The sequence below is a fragment of the Pipra filicauda genome, unplaced genomic scaffold, assembly GCF_003945595.2.
Source record: "Pipra filicauda isolate LSUMZ 115617 unplaced genomic scaffold, ASM394559v2 scaffold210_size2929891_pilon, whole genome shotgun sequence".
NCBI classification, from domain to species: Eukaryota; Metazoa; Chordata; class Aves; order Passeriformes; family Pipridae; genus Pipra; species Pipra filicauda.
The window spans coordinates 986,102-1,011,275 of NW_024104322.1; the positions used below are offsets into that span (position 1 = coordinate 986,102).

A 25,174-nucleotide genomic window follows, 5' to 3' on the forward strand; every position below is an offset into this window, starting at 1 on the left:
CAGATGGATCTGATAACCAAGAGCAGTCATTCTCTAAGGGGTGAGTCTCTGTGAAAAGAAAAAAAAAAAATTAAAGAAAATCCTTGAGCTTGCCCAGTAACCTGAAGTGGTTCATATAAAAATATGAAGACTTGCTGTGTCTGTAGGGAGGACTGGCTTGTGTGTAAGAATTTTCCCTCCACAGGGAACCAAGAAGCAAATGATGGAGATGTGTCCTTAAGAGAGACCTCTTACTCAGGTCACTGGGCAGAGTCTCTGAGAAGAAATCAAGGACATAACTCTCTTCTTTACAGGTGACACAATGTCCTGGGGTGAAAAGTATTTTCCCCTGGAGTTAGAAAAGTGGTAACCCCTGAGGGGGTGATGTTCTTGGTGTAGGGCCCAATCAGAAGCTACATTTCGCTCCTTTGAAATCAACATATTATAACAGACCGGAAAAGAAGGAAGATGATGTAGCTGGAAAAGTAGTAGCCATGTTGTTAAGCCACGAGGAGAGAGGGGCCAGGAGCCTCGCTGGGGGCCAAGGCCCCCCAGCCCTGTCTGGGGGCTGCAGGAACTTGGAACAGTGTTAAACTGGGCCAAGTACTGTGGCTAAAAGCTGGGGGAGTTTCCTTGCTGTGAGTGGGCAGCAGGAGCGGCAGCAGAGACAGCACCAAATAGAGAGGTGTGGCTGAAAGCCAAGAAGATAGCCAGCAGCAGCGAGATGGCACGGAACCAAGCTGAGAGACACAGAACTGTCCGACAGAGAGAGAGAGGACTAAGCTCAACAGAGACTGTTTTGGGGTGAGACGTGGCTTTACTTTCCCCACACCTTTGGAGACCCCTTTTTGGAAGAGGAGGGGTTGGACTTCCACTTGAAGGGAGTCCTGAAATGCAGCAGCACCAGAGAAAGGAGCTGAGAAGCTCAGAGACGTTCTGGAGCTGGACCAGGATGGAATGTGGGGGAAGTGGCCTTACCCCCCCCTGCTGCCATGTTGGCAGCTGAGACAGAGCAAAGGAGCTCTGGTAGAACGCTTGGGGCAAAGACTGAACTGAGAGCTACCCTAAACGTTCTGACTCAGGAGGAGCTTCCCCTGAGGAAGGGACTTTCACGAAGATGCCCTGCACTTCGTGATATGATGTGGTGAGGTGAGCCTGTCCCTGCTATCGCAGTCCACGGGAGAGAGAGCTTCAGCTGGAGACGAAGGGCCAAGGGGTGAGAGGAAACCCCTGCATTGTAATGGAGAGAGAGAGAAAGATATTTTCTATCTACAACAACTCCAGCTATGACCGTTGCCTTGAAGAGGAGAGACACTGCTGCCCTGAAAGTGGAAAGAATCTTTCCTTCTTCCCTTCTGAGCTTTTATTGGAGGGAAAGGAGGGACTTGATCTAATGTAAATATATTGCTTTACTATAGGAGAGATAGTTAGAATTGTGTATATAATGTATTATAGTATTTATTTGTGTAAGTAATAAACAAGCAACAGTCACAAGTATTGAGGCCATGTTGCTGAGAACACAGCTGAGCTGGGCAGGGCACGTCTCAAGGATGAAGGACCACCGCCTCCCTAAGATCTTGCTTTATGGTGAACTTGCCACTGGCTGCCGCAAGAGAGGAGCCCCAAAGAGGAGATACAAGAACTCCCTGAAACAGCATCTCAGCCTTGGCCATATTGATCACCATAACTGGTCTACTCTGGCCTCCAATGGGGAGGTCTGGAGACACACCATCTATAACGCTGCTGATGCCTTTGAGGAAGCACGCAGGATCACCCTTGAGGAGAAAAGACAACCCAGAAAGAATCGTGCCTTGCAGAATATACCACCTAAGGAGTCTTTCTGCTGTGCCTTTTGCAATCGAACATGCCTGTCTTGTATTGGCCTTTTTAGACACCAACATGCTTGTGTCAAACGTGGGTAGAGACCTTTCCCAAATCTTCGTTCGCGAAGCCCAGCCATGATGAATAAACTGTAATATAATTCCCTTCCCCCCATACTGAGTTATGTTATGTCTGGAAAACCCTCTCACACTGAGGCAAATTATGGGAGGGGGGCTTGGACCTGGAAATTGGATTTTTGAGGATCTGAAACTGCGACACACAATAAATGAAGTCACGCCAAAATTTAATTTTAGGGTAAGGACCTCTGCAAGGATCCAGTCATCTTACGGACATTTAGTTTGCAACAAATATCTGTAGCTAACGATGGTGGTCATGGTGGTGAACCAACGTTCTAAGCAGTGTAAGCTGTTCTTGTGGTGGCCAAACTGAGGATATGTTAAGGCTATGGAAGCCCGAAGGAAGCCCCATGTTGATGAGGGAGTTACCCAATGTTCAACCAGAGTGGGAAACACTTACTTTGGAGATACTGCAAAGAGTCAGATGATACAGATGACAATAACTGGTGGGACAGTAGCCTATCTTTACTTTCATGGTACCATTTTTGGCAGGAGATTGCAGTTGGAACTTCTTGTTTTTTCTTTTGTGGGATTTTTTTCCTCTTCCTTTTTTTTCACAGTTAGTTTGGCTTATTTATCCACTTTCTATTTATTTTTTTTAATGTTTTCCTTTTGATCTGTAGACCCTTAGGGATTGTGTGTGTGTATTATGGTTTCTGTCAGTTTGTGGATTTTTTAAATGTATTTTGGTTAATTAGACAGCTTCTGCATTGTTTGTGGATGTGGACCTCACACTATTTGGTGTTTCTTTTTTCCTGGAAGTTGTGTGGCTGTTTAATTTTTTTGTTTGTTTTTGTTTTTGTTTTTTGGTTTTGTTTTGTTTTGTTTATGTTTTTGTTTTTTGTTGGTTTTTTGTTTTTGTTTTGTTTTTGTTTTTGTTTGTTTTTCAGTATATTTACTTAGATGTGATTCCTGTGGGTGGGGAAGAAACAGGAGGCGCTAGAGTTCCCCATGCAGATGCAGAATTATAGAATTGAAATAAACTGCCAACTGGCAGAACAACTTGAATGATGGGATTTAGTGATGGATGGATGGATGGATGGATGGATGGATGGAAGTTCTACAAAAGAGTCAGGCAGAGAAGGGGTGGGAGGGTTGCCCTTTATGTGAAGAAACAGCTGGAATGCATGGAACTCTTATGTTTGAAGGTTTTGGTTCAATATAAGGGAAAAGATTTTCAGCGGAAGGGCGATTATGCAACAGAAATGGTTGCCTAGAGAAACCAGGTTGTGGAATTCCATTTTTTGGAAGTTTTGAGGATGCATTTGTCTGATGTCCTAAGTGACCCAGTCTAAATTCAGATGCTTTAAGCAGTTTTTACCAGTCAGCCACTCAGTGTGAGTGGAAGAGTCTGTGATATGGCGCATGTATCATGGCAGAAGGGTTAGATGCTTTTTGACTTCTTGTAAGAACTAACTAGATATATAACACAACCCAGGATGATCACCATATATGTGCTCTTATGAAATAATACTTTTTAAAGTTGTTCTACATTCTAATCTGATAGTATTCTTGAATCCCTACTAGTCACATCACAAAAGGGAGAAACAAATTGTAATTCTGGAAATATTTCAGAAGACTGCAGTGTCATTGTATTTGTGGTATTGTAGAACAAAGTATTTAGGAATAGTTAATTGCTTTCATGTTTGTTTATATTCTTCTCCCTCAATTACTGTAGGCTGTTGCAGTTTATTATAATAAGAAAATTCAACAAATGGAAAGTGGTTTTCCTCTGAACTATCTTACAAAAAAATATGTGTTTTCAAAAGACAGACATGCCTGAAGAGAAAGTAAGGCACAGTATCTGTGCACATTGGATAAATTGTTCAGGAATCTCCATGAATATGATATTGGTATCGTGCATACTTATAAGATTAGTGTCAGCACAGGTTATCTACATGTAAGGGCTAGTTAGACCTGCCTCAGGGGTGGTTTACTCTGTATACCCAACCATTCAGAGAATGATGCTGTGGAGATTTTGGAAGAAAAGAGTGAGGAGGGATGATTTTTCCATTGCTCCAGGCTTCCCATTCATTGGTGCTGTCTCCATTTTCTCCAGTGTGCTTTGATAAGTACATGTAATCAATGTCCTATTAATCTTTAGGATAAGTAAGACCTAAAAGGAACAACATCCCACCCAGCTCTCTCCCCCAGGAGGAGTTATATGTAACATGTGCATCAGTTACACAGTGAATGGAACATACTGGAAGCAGATGATGTATTTAGTCTGTACTGACATTTCTTCTGTCACTGGGCATCTAATAGTAAATTTTTAATGATTTTTTGTAAATTTTATTGTTATCCTTGGCTTATTTGTTTACCCAGTTACATGTTGTCTGGATTAATGGAGTATAGGTGTTTTGCTTAGCAAATTCCATGTTGTAAAAATTCAAGAATAATTTTTGTGGTATATAATATAATTATAACTTTTATTAATACTTAGCATTTGTTCAAAATTTGGGAAATATGTAGTTGGGGAAAGTTGACAGCTCAAGAAGCATTCAGGAGTTTATTATTTTCTCTGTTCCAGGTGAAAAAATATTTGCTTCTTCCACCACCACAGAACTTCTCTTTGGACACAATAATAATCTAACCCAGCATTCATTTGTCTAAACAGTAATGTAGAGCTATATGTAAAAATTGGCTAATGCGATCACAGTAGTATGAAGGTCTTTTCATAGGCTCTTTTAGCTTTGGGCTGATGATAACTACTAATTCATTTTACATGTTCTTGTTAATTATAATGGCATCCAGTAGTGCTCATCTGGTGTGAGCTTCTGAGTATCTTTCTGTCACAGGAATTGTCTAACAGAACTTGGAATCAGGAAGAAATGTCTTTTTAACCTATTTGCTGTACTGTAATTCCATAATATTCTTTAAAAATGCATATTTTTTGTAGTGTAAGTTAAATGTCTTGAAGTAGTTTAAGAATACATAGTCTGCTTATTAAGTAACTTTACACATTTTTTCGTTATTTTAGAAGATATACATTACACGTTTTGTGTGAATTATTTATTTTCAAATAAAATTCAGCATGTCCCATTGACGTAGTGCAATTTATGACTTGCTCAGAAGTCTTGTTACGCATTAAGACTTTTGTTTTCAATTGTGTTAGTGCTATACGATAGAAAGAAGGAAGCTGCTGATACCAGTGAATGTTTGCGCCTTTAAAATAATAGTCCCTCTAGCAAGTAATTCTTGCTTTACTGAAACCAGTTATGTGTTTGGCTCAATCTATCTGATTTAGAACAATTGTATCTTATATAGATAGCCCTCAACCATGTTCTAAAATTTTCCTGAATGCTTGGTGAGTAGTGCTTCGTTGGAATATTTTATACAAATTCCTACTTAAAGCAGTAATGCAGATTGAACCATTTGTACTCTAGAAGATAAGTGAACAAGGAGGTCTTACATGAAGTAGAGATACATCATAATAACTTGATCTGTCGAACAGTAGAACTGCACAAGTGCAATTTGGTGGGGTTATTTACATTTTTAAAAATATGAAAGGTCACCAATAGGGCAGGATAATGAATAAGACCATGTAGTCTTAAATCATAATGTTGTCATAGAGGCAGAATTCAAATGTATAACAGGTAAACTTATCCTAATGATTTTTGATCTAACATAAAATAAACTAAGAGATGATTGCAGCAAGTAAAGAATGAGTTAAAGGAAATAGTTTGCAGCACATAGGCATTGTGTTCATTTAAGTCAAGTTTCAAAGGAAAGTCTTCATCCAGGAATGAACTTGGCTTTCATTTTGAATTAAATATTCTAATGATCAGTTATTGAAGAATGGAAAACATATCTCTGTAAACACTGTCAGAATGGGATAGAAAAACAGTGAGATTAAAGATCTACCTGCTGGGGTCAAAGGTATGGAATGTGCTGGCTTAGGTGGAGGAAAGGTAGAGAAATTTTACTGTTGAACTGGAATAACTTGAATGATTCAGGTCCAGGTTTTAGGATGCAAATAAAAATAAAAAAAAATCAATGTTTATAACAGAAGTAATATGATTTTTTTAAGAGTCAGCTGCCTTTGTCAGTTAAACCACAATGGAATGTAGCATAAATGAAACATAGGTCAAAATATAAGTTTTTAAAGGTGAATATTTGCACTGATGAAAAGAAAGCTGATAGGTAAGACCTGCCATCTATCTGTGACATATCTGTCACATCTACTTTGTGCTATCCTCACCATGTTGAATATTTCTTACTGACTTCTGAAAAAGTATAGAAATCCAAAAATAGACCAAAGATAAAATTTTAATCATCAAGACTAATGATTATGGTTGTTTTCATATTAGGAATAATTACCAAAAAATGTTATAATGAAACATTTTTTCTAAGAAGGCTGTATCTCAACAAAATAGGTCATGTTTTGATGTAAGATTTCATATATAATAACTATGATTGTCTTGACTTTATTTCTGAGATGAAGGCAAAATGTTATGTTTAAGATAATCCAAGATAAAAAACCTGATGATTTGAAAGTATTTTGGCATAATGAAATATAGGTAAAAAGAGAAATACAGAATATTCGTGTTTGGGGCTTACATATTAACATAACAGATATTGTTGAAGAAACAACTGTAATGTGTATTTCTGTCTAGAATTCAAGTGCACAAGAAGCTTCAAAGATTCAAAATTGCAATCTTTTAATGGGAAATAGGACAGTAAGGTGAATGCTTCTCTCTCAATTGGTTAGACATTTCCATTGTGGATCCAGGGTGACCACATGACCATCAAGCAAAGTTTCATTGACATGTATTTTACTTTCCAACAACTTTTAAGAATTGCCACCCACCTTCACCTCCTCATATTTGCCTTAGGAACCTTACCTGTTTTTAACATTTTCTTCTCTTTTTTGCTTTGTATTAAGGGCTCATAAGATTTCCTTCTCATTTCCCAATGCTGTCCTACTGTGCAGGGGTTTCATGTAGTGTTTATTCCTCCAGCCTGTCATTCTTTGCTCTTCCTTCTTCGCTTGCTCTACTACAGAGGCTGCCAGGTAGCTTTTAGTTTTCTAGGAACTTCGACCTTCCCAGCAGGTTTTGTTACACTCTACAAACAAAGGAAGAAGTTAGAACTGCAGCTCTTTTAAATGGCCAAACATCTTGTAACAAAGTCTGTATTAATAATGCCAGTTGGAACACAGATTTTTTTCTTAAACTGTGGGAAAGCAGTCTTTTCTTTATAAAATTCTACATTCATTTTACTCTTCAGCATGCTTCTGTCTGACCTTGTCAGCAAGAGAGAATTGCCGAGAGGCACCATCGAGAGGCTGGTAGGATCTACTTCAGAGGTAGCAGAGTTTCAGGCATTAAGTCTGTGTCTGTATTAGTAAATAAAGCAACGCTTGGAAATATTTCCAGGTCTCTGCCATGGTTTAGGTTTTTGCAAACTAACATTGGTCCAGAAAATTCCCAGACATTTATTTGACCATCTCCATTAGATAATTTGTATGCAACCCCTCTGTTTCAGAGCATATATGAGTATACTAGCATAGATGTAGGTTTATCTCTGCCAGTTGATTTCAGGAAAGAGAAATGTTCTCAGGCATAGATGTAATCTAAATATTCTGTGGACCTGCATGTTCTTTATTTCTTCTGCCTTGTCCAACCTTCTCTCTTCGTTGCAGTCTTCCAGTCTCAGCTTCAAAGCTGGTTTTTTTCTTTTTCCTTGTCCTTTTGTCCTTCCTAAAATGCGTATACATTTAAATTTCATTGGCGTGCTGTCTCCCAGCTTCTGTTTCTTCCTTCAGATGACCCTGTGAACTTAGTGATATTGTGTGCAGTTCCCTGTCTGGAACAAACTACTTCAGGGAAGCCTTCCTTTTGTTTGCCCTTGGGTACCATAATAATAAAAATAGAATAAAAATAATAAGACTAGAATTTGAGTGATGCTTTAACTGTCACTCTACTGCAAGACAGAAACTTGGTGAACAATTATATTTCTTGTGGACTACATTTAAGCTGACTTTGTTAAGAGGATCTTTCTCTTCCAACATGCTCGGTCTTTCAACCAGCTTTATGTCAAAATCAAAAAATTAATTATTACAACTCCTTCCTTTTTCTTTCAGAGTACTTGCAAATCAGCATATGCACATCTGGCACTAATTAGAGGGAGTGATAATGCCAGATTCTGTGTTGTTTTCATTAAATGATGTCTAAATAGCTGTAAACATTTCTCTCTGTTTTGTCAGGATGGTGGTACTGGAATTGATTTTGGACATCACTTCAGTTCAAGGTTGAAGTTAAAAGGTCTTTTTGAGTCTTAGAAGAAGCAGGTGAGTACAAGTCAAACATTACAAATCTTACAGTTTGTTCGGTTTTTTGTTGGTTTTTTTTTTTTTTTTTTTTTGCAACGTGCTTTTCTTCTGGAATTGCTGTTCTTGCTTACCAATTCATATTCAACTAGCTGATCTCTGCTTCCCCTGATTCACTGAGATGCATGACTGCTTGTGTTATGACTAGATAGCAGAGAATATTTAAGTCATTTAGGCTTTCCCTACATGGTTTTTCAACTCTGCTATAAAAATAAATAAAAACGTGGTTCTCTGACCAAGGTCTCTGGAACTCTGGAGTTAAGTTTCACTGTATAGTTTCGTTACATTAGCTGCATTAGAAGTATAATAATTAGGCTAATTTGTTTAAAAAGTGATTTTAGTCTGTATTTCTTGTAATAAATTTAAATTTTAAAAGGCAAGATTAAATAGTAAAGAATCCATGAGTTTGAATATTCCTAGTTTCTTGAAACTGGGATGATCTTTATTCCTTTGGTAACCAAGAATATTCCAGGATGTCAAGGACCATGAGTTTAAATCTTGTTTCAACTGCTTTGTGTGTTAACAGGCTGAATCTGCCTGTGAATCCATACCATTAGTGGGTGTAGTGGACTTGGCAGGCCTGCACTCACTACCTTGCTTTGCTCCAGACCTTCTCAGCTATCTTCAGTGAATCATGTACAACTGTCAGGTCTTTTTAACTTAGAGAGGTCGGGAAAAGGAGATAAGATGAAAGTTTAGCAAGCCAGTCCCATTTATTTCAGGTTTTTCATACTTTCTATTCCAACAAAGAATTAATCTATGTAGTGACTGTTGCAGTCATTCACATTTTACTTTTTCTACAGGAGTATAAAATTTTTTGAGAATATTCCCAGAATTTTCCAAATTCAAAATTTTAAGGCAATATTTTACCATATAAATTGGAAAATATGCTCAACTACACCTGTTACTAAATTTTATAGATGCAGATTTCAACAGGATATAAAAAACTTACTCATCATAATAGGGGCCCAATGGCTTGTATGTACACCACTGTTTCTGAAGTAAATACGTATTGTTTCCCTATATGCCATGTGCAGTGACTGCTAAGGCATATGAGATGCTCCATAATGTTGATATATACATCTTAATGCATTGATGCCTCAGAAGGGCAAAAAAGATGAAGTAGTTTCAGAGGAGTTAATGATGGTGACATTAATTAGTTCTGAAACTATGTTTATAACAAGTTTTTTAAAGTTTCACCCTCTGGGAGGAAGCACAGTCCTTTTTAACCTAATTCAAAGTAGTGCAAAACAAGACTGTCCTGGTATGTGTTTCACTGTGACTGTCTTTACTCACTGGGTAATAAGAAAGGAAAATTCCTTTATTCCGATTTAGCTTCACCTTCTTCTGAGGACTTAAGGTTCTGGCCAGAAGGGTACAGTATGAATATGGTGAAACCAGGAAAAGAAGAAAGGTTAGCTGTAGTAATGTTGTAAATCAAAGCATATAGAGCACTATACAGGGAAACTAGATATTATTGGCATCATATGCAAATTTTTGTTTGACTGTATGTTAGTATGTAGTAATATATTTGCAAAACAGTGGTTTTTCCTTTCATTACACAATGGAGAAAACAGTAAAAAAGATCAGATTTTTTGCTGTCTGTGTAGCAATGGAAATATGTCTGGATTTCTGTCACATATTTGTAAACATCTGAATGGTGTAAATTGTACACAGTCATGTTAGATAGTTTCTTCATAGACAGTGTCAGTATTTTGGCAAACTGTTTGGTTTGATAGAAACTGTGTAGTAGTTGAAATCTGTTGAGCCAGCAAGAGAGTTTTATTTTTTAAAGGATATTTTTTCTGGAAGTTTACTGTGTTCTGTACCAAATAATGCCAGAAATGCAGTAATAATGACTTGTACATCTATAATAGTTTGGCAGTATAATTTTATTGAATTCCAGTATGTCTGAAACTTAAGGCATATGAGGGAAAGTAACTGCTATTATGTTTACTCTATTATTTTCTTCTATATCTTTAAGCTAAATACAATCTATAAAAATCCTTTCTGTAAAGAAAGCCAAAATCTTTTTGGCCTTTTTAGCATTGGCCTCTATTTCTTGCAGTATGTGAAAGTGGAGAGGGAATGTTTTTGTATTCTGTGAGGAAACAGTAGTACATTCTGAATTCTAGTTCTTCAGTATGTCATTTAGAATTGATAGTTTTTTAGGGCAGGATATGGTGTCTTTGCACTGATTGAAACTTGAGATTTGGACATAAATGTAGTGATAGATATGCATAAAATAAAATTGCATTTATGAGTACATTTTTAATTATCAGAGAGAAAAATTCTATCTGCTTTTTGTCCTCTCAATGAAGCACTTAACTGTTTAGGAATAAGATTTAAGAAACTGAATTAGAGTTGGAAAAACTGAAACCAAGACAAAAATCCATATTGGAAAAATGCAGAAGCAGAGAAAAATGTTCTAGTTTTTTACTGCTGATTTAAATGGACAGTTTGGGGGAGCATTAGTGGTACATCTGTGTTTTCTGAGTCAATTAGGCCTTAAAAAAATAAATAAATAAATCCCGGTATTAATTATTTTTTAATCGATCTAACTCTTCTGTGTTGGCGGTTTGGAGAAGATTGTGCTCATTCCTGTTTCTTTCTGCTACTACAGAACTTTAAACATCATGACTCAAACAGCATGTGTTGTACATGGACACATTTTATATACTATTAAATATTCAGTATATATCTATATATATGCTTATTTTGCATAGGGCAAGCATCATCATATTGTTAGATTAGTACAGAAGAATATCTCATGTAGTTTTCTTGCAGCCGAACTGAAATTCTCTCTAGAGTTGTATAAGGTCTCATTGCTGGTGACCATGTTGACGACCAACATGTGAAACATATGATGTTTCCATCAGCTGGGTAATAGATTGACATTAACTTTGTCTACAAAGAAGTCTAACTATGATGCAGTAAATTTTTGCGATGATTATATGTAGTATAAATTATAGATTTGAACTGGGCAGCTTTTCAGTTAAACATTAAGTACAGTCTTAATGGTCTGATTTGCTGTGGAGAGCACTATTACAATAATCTACTTTTTAGAGCTCATATCAAATATGAACTGGGATCACTTAATACAAAGTTTGTGCTTTGGGATATATTTTGATGGCATCTAGGAGTGATACCTCCACATTTGTTGGAATCAGACCTTAATGATAGTGTCTTCAGAAATGAGTTATTGCTTAAATACACTGATTGTTTTGTGGTTTCTAAGACAGAAATTTTTAAGGAAAAAATAGTTGAAATCTGATGTTTTTTCGAATAATTGTATGAAATGAGGAGAAGATGGTTTGAATCTTAATAATTTTATGATTTCTTTTTTCTGTGTGACATGAATGAGAAAAGTGAGAACTGTTAATTTTTAACTGAACTGAATTTAGGTTTCTAAATGTGGCCTGCTTGAGAACAGAGGACCATTACTGTAGTTGTCATGTAAAATGAAGTTGGAGTCTGAAGCTCCTTTTTAGCTGTCAGCTTTATTAAGGAGCTACTGGTGTGTTGAACTAGGCACACACATTATATAAGCAGTGTATGGCAGTGTCTAGGGGGAATTTTCTCTCTCTTCACTGCTGCTTTATTAGGTTTCACTCACTCATTCACTGTTGCCCTGTCTAACTGCAGCTTTCTGGCTGCAGCTCACAGCATAGTAGGTCTAATGTAGATTGACGCCTTTGCCAGAGGACTGATTGAAACTTGTGTCTCATAGTTGCTAATGCTCACTCAACCATTTTATTGAAGATAAAGTAAATAAAATAGATTGCCATATGAGAATTCTCTGAAATCAAGTGGAATAATTTGACAGGTTTAAGCCCATGAAAAACCCAGAACATTGAAACAGATGGGAATACTATTTATGCACAATATACCAGGAAAAGGTGTCTGCTGGCTTGATGTTAAACTGTTAATGGCTTTTACCAAAATTGTAGTTGTTGAAAATATCATCATTTCCAATGGAATTACTGTTGGTGTTTAAATTGTTGCTTCTCTCAAACAGAGAGAAGCTCTGTTTATACTTTTTTTATACTTATACTTTTTTTTATACTTATACTTTTTTTAGTATAAGAGTAATGGATATGCTGATTTTATTTTCTTATTGCTTTTGATCTTTAAGAGACTGGTGAGTTTATTTTTTGAGAAAATAATTCTGTGAAATAATGCAAACTAGATTATTACTTTTATAGGTATTTAATAATCAGTAAGTGAAATAATTTTTAATATTAAAATAAAGTTGCTAAAATAAGCTCTGACATTTCTAAAAGTACATTGATGCAGTAACAAAATGAGCTGCTAAAGCTGTTGCAACAAACTGCTAGAAGTAATGGTCAACAAGACCCAAATATTCTTCACAACACTTCTATTTTATAAAGAATGCTGTAGATAAGCATTGTAGTATGTCTGTGTTATTTTTAGACATAATATATCATAATATGTGAGTAAAGACGCAACAGATGACTCATTGTTTTATCTGGATAACAATGAATATTGGTCTTTTTAGTGACACAAGGGGGCTCCTTACTAGTTGGACCACTTCTTCAAAAAAGCAAGACACACCTGTATTTTAATTTAGTACAATTAATTATGTCAAACTCACTTAGAGTTTCCCATCTTGTTTGTATTTTTAAGAGCAAAAATTACTCTACTGTGCTTATAATACAGAGCACTGGCACCAGGTCTTTTTTCTCTTGTTACCATACTGATGACTGTGTGTGTCTGGTCAAACTTTTAATGTTCTCAAAGCAGTTCCAGACTTAAAATTTCAACATTCAGTCTATGGTACTCTCTGTTCATTCAGTAGAATAAAAGGGTCATCGACAGCTTTGTCCTTCTGTGGGAGGGAATAAAGAAAGACACAACTCTACTACAAATCCCTGTTTTAACACTTTCATTTTTCTTTTCTAAAATGAAGTTCTTTGAAAGTCTTGTCTTTTGGAGGCAAGAGAACATTAATTTGATTAGATTTTAATTACATATGCAGAATTGCTTTGGGGTTTGTTCCCTGTTAGGAGATCCAAGACAAAGAATCCCTGCTCATTTCTGTGTTGCGTAGTCTTTTCTCTCTCTCTTAGGTTTTTCTACTTAAGTTGGAAAGCCACTGTGCCATTACCACAGTCTTTAAAGGAAAATCTGAGACTTGTGAGTGCTCCAACATAGATTGATTTAGATAGAATAAAGGCTAATTTTATCAAGAGAAACAGAAGCCTCAACAGTAGTTTACTTTAGATTTCTGTAAAACTTAAGAAAACCAAATGTGGTTTCCCATATTTCTCAGAACAACTTATTTGTGCTGTTTTTCTCAGCATGGCCTCTTATTTGACCACATCTGAAGTAATTCTGAAAGACTGATTTGTATGTTACTGTTTGCTGTGTTCTCCAGCAACACAGTAAAAAAATTATCTGTATTTTTGAGATGCTTTTGAAGTTACCTTATCCAGAAATCAGTCTGTGATAAATGTGATGAACTAGCTATTTTAAATCCTTATTTAAAAAAAAATAAATGTAGGCAGTACAGAAAGCAATTCAGTACAAGTAACTGCGTATGGAAGAAATAACATCACATCTAATTCCTGAAAATAAATGGGATCTTGAAAATGGCATAGTAGTTTATTTGATTGCTTTGAGAGTTAGCCTCCCTAAAAAGCTGATTTTAAATGAGTTTTGTATTTGGAAGTGATGCTTGTTAACTATCTTGCAAAGTGATTTCTTTTCTTCTCTGGAAAATGCATTATGAGATCTAGCAAAGAAAGAGGTAATGATTTTTTTTTAATGTAGGTGCTGTCATCTAGGAACTGGACAGAGATCACTGTCCCTTAGGAACTAGGTCTCAGAATTTTGAATCTAGCCTGTAAAACAGCTATTTAGTGGTAATTGTTGTCAGTCACAGTCTGCAGGAGATAGGTTTTTGCTGGAGATTTGATAGGCAAAACCATGCTTACCTGCATCAGATTTTTTTTTTTTTAAGTTCAGATTTTCACAATTTAATTTTTGAAGAAAATTTTACTGTTTTTTTCCACGCTTGAGTCTTCTAGCAAAGCAAAATAGGTTATGTTTTTGGTTCATATGGTGGTTCTGGTCCTATATCCAAACATAAGCATGTAGATTTGAGTGCCTGTGTGAGGATTCATTTAATTATGACCAATTCACCAAAAGTTTTGCGGAAGAAATATAAGGTACGTAATCCTAGGCTGCAAAGTTACAACTGCTTGGTATAGTTTACACAATATATAGCAACTTCTCAAGAATCAGGTGTGGGACATGGTACATTAGTATGTACAAAATAGAAATTTAATTCTAGAATCTATATAATGTGCTTAAGTATAGTTCTATAGGTAATGACACTAATGGGAAACTTACTGTAATTTTAACTCAATGTTTTTATACTTGAAGGAGAAACTAAGTTAAATATTGTTTTAGATCTACTGCAGTACATAAAGATGTTCCGGTGCTCCTGTAGTTGAATTTGTAGCCTAATATCATTCTGTATTATTTGGGTGAAGTTATTTACTAAACATTTTAAGTTAGAGCTGGTGGATAATGTGCTATGACAAAGACATGTGACCTCTTGTCTTAAGTGTTTTGCTGCTGACTTGAAACTAATATTTATTATCTGAACAGTGCGTGCTACAATCAAGTTGGTGAATATTTACCTTTCTTCCTTTCAAGATACAAATTTTCTTACATGGCCATTTGCCATTTATTTTTTACTTAGTTATCTATTTGCCCTAAGATGCATTTTCATGAAGTAATAGAAATCTAGTTCTCTTTTTCCATCACTTATTAAAGAATTAAAACAATATAATATACAAAATTTCCACTCAATCCAGTCAAAGGCTTTTACTTTAGTTTTAGGTGGGTGTACTTTTTCTCAAATTTGACTCTGAGATTAGCTCAGTTGTTAGAGCATGGTGCTAACGTGCTAAACCCAAGGATGTGGGTTTGATCTCCGTTCATTCAAGAGCTGTACTCGATGATCATTGTGGGTCCCTTCCAACTCAGAATATTCAGTGAAATACTTACTACTTGTTAAAAAAAATATAAGTTCAGAATTTTGCAATCTTGGCATCATCATCCCTCTTCCTCTACTAAAATGGAATTTTGCTCCTAAAATTCCTTCCTCTTCATAAAAAAACAACAAAAACAACAAAAACAACCTACAAAAAAATGAACAAGACAAACTTCTGAACTCTAGAACTTCTAAACTGAAATTTTGCCTCAGGCCAAATTTTTCTCTACTGGTTAATTGGACTAAATGAATGACAGCATTATTATTTATTTTACTGTTAGAAATAAGGCTGAAATGTTGAACTGAATTACTGAATGAATGAATGGAAAAATATTTAAAGTTTTCTCTTAGGACAGAATCATTTTACATTTGCCTTTTGAGCAGTAGTATTATAAGGAATGTGGAATGTAGGAAGGCAATTTGTAAATCTTTCATCTTCACTGTAGAAGTATTAGACTCATCATTATCGATAATCCTTTTAACTAAAGCACATAGTTATTTAATGAACAGCTACTGCAGTTCTAGGTGTCTTTTCCCTCTCTCCAAAATTCATTATTGTCCTTTCATTGGAATTTGTGTTTGCATCCTTTCTTCTTTCACTTCTGTCACTTGGAAAAGGAAGCTGGAAATGAGTGTGGAAAGGATCCCCAGCTGATGCCGTTGAAAATGCATAACAGTTTAAACCATGCTTTTTGGCTCTGCAGAAAAGTTGGTCATGGTCATTTTGCCAGCCTCTGAGTGGCAACAGTCAGCTCTGGCATTGGGAGGGTAACAAATAGTGGAGAAAGGAAGGAGAGGGCAAGAGCAACCTTAATTGCTGCAGCTGTTTACTAAGTGAGCATATGTTGAGGCCCTTGAGCCTCCACAGAACATCTTTTCACAGGTCAATGCTTGAATCACATGTATAATACTCTCCTAAAATTTGATCTGAGCACCTGTTTATTTGTTTTTCTAGCAGAAGTTGTTCTATTGTGCAAATCACAGTTATCTACATTCCATTATAAACGATAATGGAATAGTCCAGTTAGTCACAGTAAAGTAACAGTTTTCCCCTGGATTTTACATGTTCAAGTTGTAGAATAATGAGTAACTGGCCCTTTCTCTGTCTCTTGAAAATTTGCTGAATGCTGTACTTTTGGACAATATCAGAAATGGAGATCTGAAAAAGTATTAATGTTACTGCAATCTTATAATTTATAATCTTTTAATTTTGCAATTCAGAAATATTTTTAGTTAAAGGTATTTTAAATGTGTTTGATTTATTAGGCCTGAAAAAGCTATATGTTGGATTGATTGAATGTATTTGATAGGACAGTGTTTTGGAGTTATTACAATATGAACTTGAATACCCTGTCCAATACTTAAAAGATCCCAGAAGATAGAGCATGTGATTTAATTACTTCTTTTTTCATTTTGCGAATTTGACCTCTGTTCCCAGCCTTGAGACAAAGAAAGACAAAGTACCTCAAGCAACTGGCAGTTGATATTATGAAGGTATCTCCCACATCTTTCTCATGTCCCATTGTAACAGCCAGTCTGCTGTATGGATGGGGGACTTGCCCAGTAAAACTCTGTCCTTCTGCTGGCAAATTTATCTGCTTCCCTACTTCTTTAGATGCCCTGTAAAAATCTTCTCTCAGATTCTGCCACAGAAACCTCTCTTTTCTGGATTAGGTCTATCTGTGCAGAAGCGCCTGGGGCAACACAGGGATATGGGCCTCAGTAGATTAATGTTGGTTTTTGGGAGTGGCCAGTTTACTCTTCTGTAAGACACAACTGTCATATTCATATAGGCTGTTACTGGATGTGTTATTTCACATATTGATTGTGTATTTGTGCAGTTATATTTGTGAAAGTTGACTGAATCCATCCCAATTTGTTTCTGAAAAAGATTTTTAATGTTTTCTTTGTGAACTAATAAAGATTTCTTCATTTTCTAAGAAAGTAGCTAGAGAAAAATTTTAAGACATTCTTTAATATTTGGGATTTGATTCTATTTGGGCAGTGAAGGCTGATGATAGTTTGCGTTAAGATGGAGGGATTTATTCTTTCTGGCAATGAAGGCCTTGATTTATGGTAACCCATAAGGTTATGCTGTAGTCATATGTGAATAGATACTGTCTTTTCTAGAAACCCCATATCTGACAGAGGCATTAGCTATCGAGGCAAGTGATTTTCACAGTATTGTTAGTCTGTAGTAAAAACCACCTTTTCTGCATCTTTTGATTACCTTGGCAACTGACAAATTTACAGGCAAAATACAGAATTGTACATGAAATTACAGCTGTAGGTGACTTCTTTATTAAATATTTTGGATTTATTTCTAGTGTCAGTCATTTAAATTATTACTAAATAATATTAGATAAAATGTCCAAATTAATGTCTAAGGTGACAAACACTGTTAGTGTCTTCAAACTGTTGCAATAGGCTTACTCACTGTCTAATAAAAACTCAGTTACCTGTAACTTTTCAAGGAGATTTATTTTAATTGCTAGGTGCTTAGGTATATTTTAGATTTGCTCTATGTGCTGTTCATTTCCCTTCATCCAGTAACATTGCTAGTTATTTGCACTATACTCGTGAGTGGCTACTTCTTTCTAAACTTAAAAATTAAGATGATAATAGGACTGTAGGATTAAGGAACTATTTCTCTGTGTATTCAAACTGTCTAATAATATACGAATGAAAAATATGTTGTTTAATTATTTGGTTTTGCCATGTAATATTATAGTTACTTTTAAATATGACTTTTGTATTGCTAATATATGAAAAGAATTAAAGCCAACAAAAAAATGGGTTTGATCTCATTTGACCTTTCTGACGTTCAGTCAGTTAAAAGGTTTGTAAGATGTTTAATTACCAAATGGTATGATCATTATTCATCTCCTCATTTGATATATAACGTCAAGTGAATTGCCTCCCTGGAGTGCACTGTGTTTCACAGATCAATAGATTTCTAAGAGCTTGAAGGAGAGCTTTATACATTCACAGAAAAGAAGGAAAGTATATCCTCCCTGTAAAATGGCTTATGTAGTTATTCTGTGAGCTTTACTGAGTTATTTTTTTATTTACCTCTCAGGAATACAAAATCCTGTAACATAAAGACATTAATTAAAATATTTTAAACCTCTTTATTAAAAAAAAAAATACTTCTACCTTTCTCTATGTAATAAAATAGCTTTGAAAGTCTGTCCTGAACAGTTTCATTCACATTTATTAAAATAATTATACTTATTACAACAGATTTTTTGCTTTGACACAGCAACACATAGTATGACAAAAGGCCATCTAGATGCAATACACATGATTGCTTAAACTATTCACATTTTGGTTTTCTGCATGTTTAAATAGGTATAGTTAGTTTTAACTGATTCGGGTTGTTGTTTAATGTTTGTGGTTTGTTTTTTTTCCATTCATTTTGTCAAGGATATTCATGCACACATCAAGAGAAAATGATAAAGCCAGTCCCTAATTGACTCATTTAATACCTTTGAATTTATTTTAAAATTATGATAATTTATAATTAATTGCATAAAGAATAATTACACATAGTATGCTTCACGTTTACTTGGGTTTTTCTGCATGTATTGTACGGCTCTTATCCAATACAGATGAGCAATCTTATAACACAAGCTATTTGAGCATGCCTGTCTGATCTCTTTCTGTTGATAGAAGGGTTTTCCAAAAGGCTGAAAGAGGCTTCTAGGAAAGCTCAAGCACTGGTGTTTGTTGCTGGTTTTTTTCTGTAAGTTTTACATGCATGATTTGCTCTTTTGACTTACCAGCTTTCTGCTTAGAAAGTAAGAAAACAAAACTATGTTTCTCCTTTAACTTTTATTAACGAGGGTAAGCTTTTTAGCTTAAATTTATGCCTTGCTGTTTGTCCTTGCATCAGTCAGGCACTGAGGAAACTGTAGTTCAGCTAAGCAAATCTTCCCTGCTGTGGGCCAGAAGCAACATTTACTTGAAAATTTTACTCTCTTATTCATCTGTCACTTATAAGCCATCATCTACTCAAAGATTAATTTGAACTGTGAACAATATCTAAGCTTCCTTAATCCCTTGCTCTTGTCCTTTTTCTTGAGCTGCTGTACTGTGACGGAAAGGCCATAATTCTGAAGCTTCTTATTCCTCAGGCCTACCTAAAGTAACTCCCATTGGGAGCCGATTGATGTTTTAGCAAGGAAATTCTTACCTGCTTCTGAGAACAACCTGGAAAAATTGTCAGGAGGCATTCACACTCTTGGATGTTCACGCAGTGGAATTCTTGTAAATGTAAAATCTAATTTGTCTGGGCTCTTTGCACCAGTGTTGTTCAAGGTCAGATGAAATTGTGTGAAATACAGGAAACGTTTCTGAGATTTCATTCCTTTCTCTGTACTCACAATATTTTTCACCAAATTAGCAAATCAAATAATACCAAATGCATTAATAATTAAGGTAAATTGAGATACATACTTAGTATCTTTTAGGACTTTATATATCAATAGTCATCTCTTTTAAGACATTCTTAAAGCAGTATTCATTTGTTGGCATTTGCATTTATTTGCCCATATATTTACTGCTTAGCAGTAAATAGCTTAATGTGATATGTACTTGAAGTGCGAAGTCCAAACCTATTTAATTTTGAAATAATTTCTGTCATCATTTGTTAGGTGTCGTAGATGTTGGGGTAAAGGGTTGATTAGTGACAAAGTACAGCAACGCTCTTGAATACTGTGTTCAATTTAAGAGGATGTGATGGTCTGTGAATTCAGCCAGAGGAGGGCAACAAAGCTGGTGAAAGGGCTGGAGTGAATGTCCTATGAGGAGTAGCCAAAGACTTTGGGCTTCTCTAGTTTGGAGAAGAGGAGGCTGAGGAGTGACCTCATTGCTCTGTACAGCTTCCTGAGCAGGCGAAGGGGATAGGAAGGGGCTGATCTCTTCTGCCTCAGATCCAATGATAGGACACTTGGGAATGCTTCAAAGATGCTTCAAGGGGATCTAACTGGACATTAGGAAGCATTTCTTTATGGAGAGGATGGTCAGACACTGGAACAGGCTTCCTAAAGAGGTGGTGGATGCACCAAGCCTGTCAGTGTTTACAGTGCCCTTAATAACATTTTAGCTTTTGGGCAGCCCTGAATTGGTTGGGCAACTGGACTAGATGATTGTTGTAGGTCTCCTTCCAACTGAATATAGTCTATGCTATGCTATCCTATAGAATCATCCACTTGATGCTATGCTGTTCTAGACAGCTGTGGTAGCAGTCACAAATGACTTATTTTCATAGTACTTTTATGAAGAGATTGAATGAGTATGAGTAGGGAAAGTGAGCTCGTTCTTTTCAGATAGTCTTCCTGAGAGGTTCTGCAGTGAAACACAGATGCTGACAAGGTTCCTAAAGCACAAGTATCTTTGTTCTGTCATCCCATAGATACAGGAAAGCAAAAACAGGAGAAAAAGGCCAGTGCACTTATGCTCTGAGTCCATCCTGTCCCTTTCTAGATACTGGAACTCAAAAGGTCTCCTAGACTTTTCATAGGGGCAAAAATGGTATGATTTGTAATATTTCGTTTGGTCCTGTTATGAACTAAAAGAAACAGTAAGAAATGCATTGAAAAGGTCTACTTTCGAAGGACACAGTATGCGGAAACATCTGCCAAATATGATTGCAAGTTTATTCTATATGATGCTATTTTGAGCTGAAAAATAGAGTTAAGGAAACTAGATATATTTATTTTCACAAATTGCAATATCATAATCAATAATCTGGAATATTACAGATTAATATCTATTTTTCTAGCCATTTGAAACATCAAGTAATGGAGTTTGCAATATGTGATTTGCATAATTAGAGTAAAGGACAAGGAAGGCCTCTGATTAAAAAGAATTCAGAATGCCATTCCTTCCCATTTCAAGGGGAAAAGAATCTTGGGAGCCCTAAAATTCCCTTAGAAATAAAACTCAGGACAGACAGAGTGAAATCATTATAATTTGTATCCAGAAACATAAAAACTCACATAAAAAGTGAGTTAACGGAGCCAACTTTATACAGAGAAGGTAGTTGTACACTTTCAAAACTCATGAAGTAAGAAGTCTTGGTTGTTTCCCCTACAGAACAATCATTTACATTTATTGACAACTGTAGTTCGTGTGTTCTACAATAAGAGATGTAGGAAAGCTTGCACAGTAAGTAAACTTTGCAATTAAATCTGATAAGTTTTTGCTTCTTTGCAAGAAAGGATAACATACTCTGGACCCATTGGTCCTCTCCAAATAGCATCCATATTTGTTAGCTTGTTCATCCCTTGTTTTCTCTTTGGTTAAAAACTGTTTTCAGAAAATCCATAACCTTAGATCTGTGACTTTCCCTGTAATTTTTACTTCATTGCACCTGGAAAATATTGTCTAAAGTACACATGGTGTACTGGCATGGTGAACTTCATGTTTTGAATTTGTCACTCCTTTTTGTGCAAGTATTTGTATGCTGTTATCTTTGAGGAAATGTAATACATAAATTAAAAAAAAATATTAATAATCCAGTATAGTTCAAAGCATTTGTTTATTATACTTAGCTGGAATTGCAGGTGGATGGCATGATGGGACTAATCTATAAGTAAGTTTTCATGTAAGTCCTCACAAGAGGAGCTTGAAGCTTTCGCCCTGTCCCAGAGCTTTAACATCATTGGCATAAGTGAAACCTGGTGGGATGAGACCTGTAACTGGAGTGCCCTGTTGGATGGTTGGATGGTTACAGGCTCTTCAGGAGGGATAGGCAGGGCAGAAGAGGCAGAGGGGTGGCACTGTATGTAACAGAAAGATTAGAATGTATGGAGCTCACAGTTGGCAATGGCACAGTTGAGAGCCTCTGGATAAGAATCAAGGGGCAAACAAATAATGCAGGTGTCATCGTGGGAGACTGCTATAGACCTCCTAGACAGGATGATGACGCTGACAAATTATTCTTTCAGGAACTAAGTGCTGGTCACTTTTCAAACATCAACTCCTAAGGGCACAGGAGCAGGCAATTCCCAAATGTCAGAAGTCAAGCAGGTGAGGCAGAAGATTGGCCTTGGCTGAGCAGGATCTTCTCTTGGAATTAAGGCAAAAAAAGGAAGGTGTATGCCCAGTGGAAGCAAGGTCAAGTGACATGGGAAGAATACAGAGATGCTGCTTGTGCTGTAGGGAGCAAATTCATGCAGCCAAAGCTCAGCTGGAGTTGAAGCTGGTCAGAAATGTGGGGGACAATAAAGAAGTTTTTAAATACATTAATGGCAATAGGCATTATAGAAATATCATTGACCTGTTCCAGGATGAGGATGGTCATCTCACAAATGGGGACAGAGACAGGTAGAGGTATTTTAACACTTTCTTTGCCTCTCTCTTCAACGCGTATGACAGACCAAGAGTGTCCTGAGCTGGGAGATCATGACTGCGAGAATGATCAACTTCCAGTCAACCCTGAAACTGTGTGGGATCTACTGTTCAAGCTGGATCCCTACAAATCTATGGGCCGTGACGGGATTCATCCCAGAATCCTTGAAGAGCTGGCTGATGTCATTGCAAAACCTCTCTTGATGATTTTTGAGCAGTCTTGGGAATCCAGCTGACTGGAAGCTGGCGAATGTTGTCCTGATTTTCAAGAAAAGCAAGAAGGAGGACCCTGGAAACTACAGGCCTGTCAGTCTCACTTCAGTGCCTGGTAAAGTTATGGAGAAGATTGTTCTGGGAGGTATTGAAAAGCACCTGAAGGACAATGCAGTTATTGGTCACAGCTAGCACAGCTTCATGAGAGGAAAGTCTTGGTTATCTGTTGACTCTCTTGAAGGCAGGGAGGCCCTGCAGAGTGACCTCAACAAATTAGAGGACTGGCAATCACCAACCATATGAAGTTCAACAAGGGAAAGTGCCAGATTCTGCACCTGGGATGGGGCAACCCTTGGAGATATGTATAGACTGGGGAATGAGAGGCTGGAAAGCAGTGCCACAGAAAGGGACCTGGGGTCCTGCTCGATGGCAAGTTGAACATGAGTCAGCAGTGCCCTGGCAGCCAGGAGGGCCAACTGTGGAGGGCAGCATCAGGCAAAGCATTGCCAGCCAGTCGGCGGAGGGGATTGACCTGCTCTGCTCTGCACTGGTGAGGCCTCACCTTGAATGTTGTGTGCAGTTTTGGGCACCACAATATAGGAAAGATATTAAGCTCTTCGAGAGCATCCACAGGAGGCCAACGAAGATGGTGAAAGGCCTTAAGGGGAAGCCATATGAAGAGTGGCTGAGGTCACTTGGGCTATTCAACCTGGAGAAGAGGAGGTCGAGGGGAGACCTCATCACGGTCTACATTTCTTCTTGAGGGGAAGAGGAGGGGCAGGCACTGATCTCTTCTCTGTGGTGCCCAGTGACACAACCTGAGGGAATGCCCTGAAGTCGTGTCAGGGGAGGTTTAGGTTGGATATTAGAAAAAGGTTCTTCACCCAGAGCGTGGTTGGGCATTGTAACAGGCTCCCCAAGGAAGTGATCACAGCACCAAGCCTGAAAGAGTTCAAGAAGCATTTGGGCAAGACTGTTGGGCACATGGTGTGACTCTTGGGGATGGTCCTGTGCAGGGCCAGGAGGTGGACTTAGTGATCCTTGTGGGTCCCTTCCAACTCAGCATATTCTGTGATTCTGTAGTGTTCTTCCTTTCAAAAACCAAACCAACTAACAATAAGCAACATCCCCTGAAAAAAAACAAAACAAACAAAACCCCCCAAGCAATGAACCCAGAAAAAGCCCCCAAAACCTAAAGTAAAAAACCTAAAAGAATCCCACCAAACCAAACCCCAGAAAACCAAAAACCATGCTCTGGAAATTATGATCATGGAAATATGACTGTGCAATCTTGTCTGCTCTAAATTGTTTTGTACTTAGGAGAACAGACATAGTTTGTGTAACCTGCTAGAGGTAGCTTTAATCTCACTGTTTTGGAAAGCAGGAAGTGTGTAGTAAGTATAAAACAATCCTAACTAGGGCCCTGTAAGCTCATGGGTGACAGTGAGTGTGCTTACCTGCTGAAATGCATGTTACTATGTTTTATGGGTATCTCTACAACTGAATTAACTCACTATTTGATATACTTTCATGTCCTGAAAATGTATCCTAATTTTGCAGAAAGCCTTAAGCAATATCTCTGAAACTTGGCATCCTTCATTCTTTTCATACCAGAGATATTATTTCAGAGTTACTTGTTATCTTCTTTTCATGTTTATTGTGATCACCTGAGTAGCTGTAGAGCACTTTTTAAGAAAAATGTTGTCTGTCTGCCTTGTATTGTCAGTGGCAGAGTCTACAGGTACTGGTATACTGTGTATCTTAACCCATAGAAGGGGACTATGGAGCTATGAGTCAGCTTTGAACTTCTTGTGTACAGAAACCCCCTAAAGAGTGACAGCCTTTATTATTACACTGCTTATCCAACTGCAACAGAAAGCAGAAGGGACTGTCATATTATCAAAATCTTCTAGCCATTACTGCTGATTTTTGATTCTTGTGTATGGGATGTTGAACTCATCCACTAGGAAATGCAGATTTATTGAAGTACTTTATGGAATTGTTCATCAAACAATTAGATAAAAATATTCAAGATAATAATTTTCTCTCTCTTTCTCCCCGCCTTCCCTTTCTCCCTCTCCCAACCTCTTTATTCAATAAAATGGAACAAACAAACAAAGCAAGCTCAAAATTCTGGCAATTAAAATAAACTGTACATGATGGATAAGCTACAGAAATTCTGAGATTATGGATTTTGTGATCCATGTAAACAAGAATTGCCGTCTGGAATTCCTAGTTATTTGAATCTGATACATAATCTTCTGAAGTTCCAAATCTGAGGCTGCACACCAATTCTCAGTTCCTGTTCCACAG

The 25,174-nt window shown here is 36.9% G+C and overlaps 1 protein-coding gene across 1 annotated transcript in view; it reads left to right on the forward strand.

Moving 5' to 3' along the window:
* The window catches only part of FOXP2 (forkhead box P2), a 347,593-nt gene that overhangs the window by 52,821 nt on the left and 269,598 nt on the right, over nucleotides 1-25,174 (forward strand). Inside the window, exon 2 of the mRNA XM_027714978.2 lies at nucleotides 8,146-8,229. The gene's annotated coding sequence lies outside the window, so the exon portion shown is untranslated. The remainder of the gene's footprint in view (nucleotides 1-8,145; nucleotides 8,230-25,174) is intronic.